The sequence below is a fragment of the Myripristis murdjan genome, chromosome 19 (assembly GCF_902150065.1).
Source record: "Myripristis murdjan chromosome 19, fMyrMur1.1, whole genome shotgun sequence".
Classification (NCBI taxonomy): Eukaryota; Metazoa; Chordata; class Actinopteri; order Holocentriformes; family Holocentridae; genus Myripristis; species Myripristis murdjan.
This window is the reverse complement of record NC_043998.1, coordinates 10,894,575-10,900,574: the sequence shown is the minus strand read 5'-3', so window position 1 is coordinate 10,900,574 and position 6,000 is coordinate 10,894,575.

Sequence of the window (6,000 nt, the reverse complement as noted above, 5' to 3'; positions counted from 1 at the left end):
AAGCTTTTGGGCAAGGCATCATCAGCCTCTCCTCAGTGGCCACTGGTATCTCTCCCCCTGTCTTTCGCTCTACATTTTGAGAGCTTCACTGACATCAGTTTGGAAGCTCTGGGTCTCTTTTGATTGGCGCCTGCATGACAGTCGTGTGCTATGGTGAGCTGCCAGTTAGCCAGCTGGACGATGGTAACTCCATGGATAATGACAGATACGAGACCTGATCACCTCATAACGAAGACGAGCTACCACTACACACTCATGCTGACACTGCGAGTGTGAGGGGTGTTCACTTGCCTCTCAAAGGAAGACGTTGCTGCTCTACAACACGGCACAGTGTTCATAGTTATCGGGTTAGGATTCATGACAAACAACAAAAGGAGCTTAAGGGGATATGTCGAGACTGTGTTCCCCCTTGAGAGATTGACAATCAAGTCATAACGCATGCGTTTTTACACATCACTGTGAGGTGTTCACATTATCGTTATCTATATACTAGAATTTATTATGTAAGAAAGAAAATAGCAAACCATCTACATCTGCGCACACCATCAACACACCTGAGTCCTTTAGAGCACACACAAACTTTGGAATGGCAGTTGGTTCCATGCAAACCTGAAATCTCTCTTGACTATTGGCCGGTACAGTATCTATCATAACCAGTCATTGGTCTTTATTGGATAACTTTGACTTTTACTCCCATCTTTCTCCTGAGGACTAGTGGAAGAGGACTGCCTACACCCAAGCAAAATCCTGCCATGGGACATCCAAGACCCTTACGAATCTCTAAACGATGAGGCATTGAAGATACCCGCAAGGATCTCCATCTGCCCTGCTACAATCATATGACAACTGTTATTATTGCCAAAGGAAAAAAAAGCAAACTTTGTATATTAATCGACCAGTCAAACTTGCAGTATGGAGAGCTGTTGTTTCAGAACTGCTGCTGCTGCTACGATAGTTGTGCAAATGGTTCAAGGGAGGAAAACACTGGAGCGAGTGACAGCAAAGGATAGCATCCTTTGAACAAATGCTATAGTTTGGTGAAGTCTTGAATGATCGCTTTTGACTGAATGACATGGTTGAAAATATCCTGCTTGATGCATTACAAAATGAAAACAATGGCAGTGATTCAAAACACTGGAATGAGGAATGTGGGGCAGTAGTAGCAGAGAGATTTCATCAAACAAAACATAGTTCAGGGTGTACTTTGCAAACATACATGTTTCAATATTCACATTTTTTTTACTTTTCAAAACAAAATATAGCTCTTCTCTTTCATTATAATCTTTTTTTTAAAACATTAATTGCATATAACATTTTTTTTTTGTTAAATTCATTTTATATATATTTTTTTGTATCTCTAGCACCCTTGTCTTCAACTAAGGGCTTGCAGAAAAGACAGTCATGCAGAGTAGTCATGCTGGTAAACAAAGTTACAAAAATGCATTATCTTTTTTTTTTTATTTGTTTATCTCAGCGTCCATCCAGTGTCAACCCCATGTCTTTCTGTACAGACAAGAGTCTGTCATCGCTCCTTGTCTTTCAAAAAAGAAAAAAAAATCCCGGTCCTTGTGGGGGGAAAACAACCGTTGCCTTCACCCACCCCGTCTTGACATCGACTTCTCTTCCAGTCTTTTCCCAGGACGTTGATGGCGTTTCGTGATGCCAAATTTGCCACTCACAATTGCATCTGATTTTTTTTTTCTCTTACATTCTGGCCTGTGTCTGCTCATGAACTTCCTCTGAAGCCGATGTTTGAAGCCAGTCGATTTGTTTATCAAAATATAGATTTGTTCTCTTTGTACACTTCCACACTTGCTTTTCCCTTGGTCCGTTTCTTCTCCGTTCTCCCTCCGCTCAGGGGGTTCCCCTCCGTGGGCCATCCTCAGCTTGATGTCGACTTGCCCTTGGAGCAGTTGTTGGCAGCAAGGAGGACAAGAGAGAGATGGGCAGTATACATCTGGGGGTACTTGTGCCTGATTGGCAGTGTAGGCCTTTGTGTTTGGGGGAAACATCTGTCTGATTGGTCCCTTTCAAAATCGTTAACAGAATTGCCAGCTAACAGACACTTTGTGTGACATAGGAAGTGTCCTTGTGGTAGAGGTTTCCTTTGCTTTGTAAATTAGGGAGGCTCATGTCTCTTGTTACTGACTAAAGAGTTCTTAGGACTTTGAGCTTTGTCTCCTTCAGTCAGTCTGTGCGCTGCTCATGATTGATGCGAGCAGTTTGTCAGTCAGACATGGGAAAAATAATTATCATTTTTACATGTGCATAAGAGGAGAGGGGTTGCTAGAGGCAGTTAAAGGACTCACTATTCATTTTTTTTTTTTTTTTTTTTTAGAGGAAAGATATTTTCTACTTTGTACCAAACAAGAGGCAATGGCAGGTATTGGGGCGAGTTGAAACATCGCCCGAAATGGAATAGTCATCCTAATCTACAATAGATTACAGAAGGTCAGTTGGCACTTGCATGCCACAGGACCTTTGGTATCCCATGTGGATTTTAGGGAATGTATGTGTCATTACATGAGAGATAAAGAGAACAAGTCTTTGCCCACCAGTTTCCTGTGGTGAATCTTTCATGTGAATCACAGCATAAATGCCATACAAGAGCTGTTGGAGTTGATGCTACATGTGCTTCACGTATTCATCCTCACAATTAGTGCTGCAGCTTTTGATTTTCTCACTATCGGTGGGAAGGGCAGTGTCATTGTTTGTGACAAAAGTGAATGGAAGACATTGGTTTACAGGCAAGCATGACTGCTCCACAAGTTATAACCTTGCATGAGTGGCTAGTGTTATTTTGTTTCATATTGATTTCACTTTCACTTTTTTGAATGTCAAGTATTTTAATGAGAAAGACTGATCCTTTGTCTCTCATGTAGTCTATATTATTTCTTGTTACTTGTGAGGAACCCAAGAGGAAAATGACATCTAAAAGATCCTTTGAATGCATAAATTCTTCTCTCTTCAAACTGTTGATGGATTAAGTAAAGTTATTTCCCAGCCAACAAATGCTACAGTATGTTAGCAGAGATGCTACATTGTTCATTCAGTCCTTTGTGAAGACGAGTAGTTATTTGGAAACTTGTTAAGTTGCTCAGTTGATCAGCACTGTGGATGATACTGTAGTTGGTCATCATACAAGATGGCGATTATGATGTCGTCAAAGTGATGTCATCTGGAATGTGTTATCAGGAGTCCTTGTCTCTCCCAAAGTGTGTCAGTGCAATGCTTAAGTCAGTTTGCCGGAAAAAAAGGTCAGTCAGACGGTTGTCAAAAGTGTGGTCGGAATTCCGAGAGGCTGCTTTGGTAAAAACGTGAGGAGCAGACCACATGTTTTTTTTTTCTTTTTCTTTTTTTTCATGATTAACCTCTGGTCTCTCTCTTGTCACGCCAAAGATCTCCTTAAAACTGTCCATCCGTGTCACACCTGTTGCTTATGTGGCTCCCGCCGCAAATTTGTGATTACCGGTAACTGACTCTTCTTTAGACAGAAGGCGAATGCTAGAAACTTAACACTGTGAAGACAAGAACAGAAAGCCATTAATATTCACTTCATCGAGCATTTTAACTTAGCCAGACTAGAAAATGACTCTCTGTCAAATGTAGTGCGTCTAAACTTAATCTTAACAGGCATTTGTGTTTAGATTGGTTTACAGTAGTATCAAACTAATCTAAAGCAATCTTTGTTATTCGTTTCACAAGTTTCATAATTGGAATTAGTCAATTCTATGAAAATCCATGTCTTGTTTTTTTTTTTTCTGTTCAATTTCAGTTTGTGTTGCTAACATTATGGACAATAAGGAAGTAATCATGGGTCACCATTACCTGCACACTGCTGGTTAACTGTACATGTGAGAATGAAATGCACATATTTGAACTGCAATGACAACTCTAGTACAGCTACAGTAACAGTCTACGCCCAACATACACACACAGAAAGCAGGCACATAAATTATTCCAAGATGACAAAAATGGTTAATACATCAATGGAAATAGTAAAATTGGTGGATGACCGTTTCAGAAAGTCAGACATGAATGAAACAAGCTGCCAGCCGACTGACTGGCCACCGTGCTCTCCACTCGCTCTGAAAATAACAAAAAAAAACAAAAAAAAACAAAAAGAAAACATAGTTGTCTTGTCGTTGTACAGCTACATAAAGCCTTGAAGGTGTAGAGAGATGTTCTTCATGTGTGTGTGGGAGTGTATGTATGTGTGTGTACGTGAGCGCAAATGGTTTCATTTGAATGACATGAGAGAACACCTTCATGACAGACAGACACACGTGTACATTCTGTCTGCTCCTCATGGAAGTTTACACATCTCAAATAGGAGCTATGGTACATTACATTGTAAAGCAAATAGCAAAACTAGACATTATGCCGACACCATTTCAGCAGCATTAACCAGCCAGTGAAGCAATGCATAATGCCCACACAAGTGTTAATTCAACCACAGTACTGTCAAACACATTGGTCTATGTGTATTTCTTTATTTTTCAATCATCGCCTACAGTTATGGCTATAGATAACAAATTTTCTGCTGTGTGTGTGCATCATGCATTGATCATGGACAGGTTACACACTCCTGCCGCAGCCCCACCATCATGAGGATGGAGCATAAACCGGCCCGCAACATAACCATCGGTCTTTGTCATTGCTACCACTTTTGCTCTTCTGATCTGCTCTTCGCTTCATCTCCCTCCTCTTCTGTCAATTCCCATTGTACAATAGCTTCGTTTCTGCAGAGAGAAGCTGTTTGTGAGACACCACTCATTTTGTTAAATGCCATTCGAGACAGTGCATTGAATATATTTTTCTAAATCTAATTTGTTTGTTAAAAAGAAAAAAAAACAAACAAAAAAAAAACACGAGACGCGTTCCATTGCAGCGCTTGGAAAACATAACAGAGCATCCAGCATTTTAAATGAGGACTAATGGATTTGGAGTAAAAATGGAAGGTAGATGGGCTCTCAGGCTGCAGTTACACTTGTTCCAACGGATATCAGGGCTGGGCTAAAATACACCATGTGCCAAAGATGTAGCAAAACAGTTGACTTTATTAAGGCGTGTAAAAGGGGTCTAGACTGCTCTGTAGAGTTAAATTAAAAGAATACCCATATTTTTGGGCAAAGCTCCTTGACAAGAAGATTGTAAGCAGTTTCACCTCTTTGTGTCCAGCATTAAATTAGTGGCATAATTAGACGTGTGACTGCTACCAATCTTCTCAGCCGTTTATGTAATCCTAATAGATTAAGCTACACTGGAAACTCTCCTTTTTGTCACATGAAGTAGAGGACTCCACTTGTAATATGTATTTACTGCTGCAATCACTGTATTGGTTTGCTTGGTTAATTATAATATCAGAATGAATCAAGCCAAGAGAAAGTCTACCAGCCAGGATTTTCAGCATACATTAACCATCTCTCTGTATATTTACAAGTACAGTGCATGCAACCCATGTTTTTTTCTGTGCATTGTCATTACAGCTGAATTAATAATGTAATACTTTTCGGATCAGACATACAAATCCACAGTATGCCATAGAACTTTTTCAGTATTATTTATGAAAGATAGCATTGACTTTGTTTTAGAAAATGCAGGCACCATACTTGTTTTGGCATAACCACCATTCCAGATTCTTGCAGCGTTGCGCCGCTTTGCAAATATTCAACCAAATTCATTTCGTCATTCAGACAGTACACTGTCCCCGTGTTTCCAGTTTCACTTTGTTAGAATCACTTGCCATGACTCTTGTCGTCTCACACTGACAAAGCATACATCGAAATATGCGTTTCATATGATTTTAATGTATTCACATGTGTAGATACAGATATGTACATTTTCAATAGTAACCACTGACCTATCAAGCTTTGAAGGTGCAGCTAGTTAAATCTAGCTGGTTTGCTTGAACTCCTAAATTGACATCAGAGCCTAGAGGGGCCTCATAGAGGCACGTTCAACATCTGCTTGTTTTGTTTAGTTAAACAACGTTTATTT